Here is a 1091-nt window from a genome sequence, read left to right as displayed (position 1 = left end):
GAGAAGTGTATTTATTTCCTGGTCTTGGGAATGTTAAGGGTAGGTTCAATGTTTCTCCTCTGTACTCCAGTGTCTACATGTACTGTATGTTATGCAACTCTTTACATTGCGTCCCACTCATCATACAGTATCGTACAAACACACCTCTCTCTCTCTCTTTCTCGCTCTTTCTCTCTCTCCCACTCTTCCACTCTCTTTCTGTCCTTTTCTTTCTCTCTCTCTCTCTTTCTATCTCTCTTGTTCTCTCCCTCTCTGTTTCTCACCATGCTTGCTCAGTTGTTTGCCCTGCACAGTAACAGTGTTAAATCTATCATCAGTATGGACATATCATTACACTCTTGTCATGTGACACAACTCTGCCCTTTCCTCTCCATATCCCAAACATTGTCTTAATGTTACTCTGATGTCATACGCACACTAGTGTATTGACTCAGATATAGAAAAAAAATGGATAGTTCTCTTCAGAAAAAACGACAACATTTGCATTAATATAGCTCTGTTTATAAGCTAGGTTTAAAAAAAGTGTCACACAAGTCATTGAAAAGCAATAATACAGAGTGTTTCAGAAAAACAGACGTAAGAGAGATAGAGGGATAGATATGTGTACCTGTGTGCCAGGTCATTTTAGGATGAACTGTTTTTCTATCCTCTGCTGTAAAGTCTACCTTTTTTAAGAGGACTATTTATTGAGAGTCGAGAAGGCTGGTATTCTCTGCCAACGCAGCAACTTATTAACTCACAAAGGTCTTTGTTTTACTGCAAAACTGGTTCAATAAAATGGGAGGAAGCATCACTGACTTTCTGGTGTCGGGTTTCTTTTCCCTAACCAACAGCACACTTTCCTCTCATCTCTCCTCTTTTCTTTCCCCTCTTTGCGTTCTACACTTTCTCATCTTTCCTCTCCCCTCTCTTCACTTTCCTCTCTCCTCTCTCCCCTCTCATCTCCTCACCCCTCTCCAGTGCATGCTCTACGGGGTGGCAAAGCCGGGCATGAACCCCCAAGATAGAATTTGTGCCCTTCCAGTTTTGTTTCTCCATAAACATAACAAATGGTGTATGAATTACCCTGCCCGGTTTTGCCAATGTAGCGC

The 1091-nt window shown here is 41.6% G+C and overlaps 1 protein-coding gene across 2 annotated transcripts in view; it reads left to right on the top strand.

Annotated features, from left to right (window-relative positions):
• The window catches only part of LOC139542796 (bone morphogenetic protein 7-like), a 58365-nt gene extending 57572 nt beyond the window's left edge, over positions 1-793 (top strand). For both annotated transcript variants that reach the window (XM_071348630.1, XM_071348629.1), the window contains exon 7: positions 1-793. This exon is cut by the window's left edge. The gene's annotated coding sequence lies outside the window, so the exon portion shown is untranslated.
• Positions 794-1091: the final 298 nt, after the last annotated feature.

The sequence above is a fragment of the Salvelinus alpinus genome, chromosome 17 (assembly GCF_045679555.1).
Source record: "Salvelinus alpinus chromosome 17, SLU_Salpinus.1, whole genome shotgun sequence".
Taxonomy (NCBI): domain Eukaryota; kingdom Metazoa; phylum Chordata; class Actinopteri; order Salmoniformes; family Salmonidae; genus Salvelinus; species Salvelinus alpinus.
Note: the sequence above shows the minus strand (reverse complement) of the source record. Positions and strands in the feature narration are given on the sequence as shown.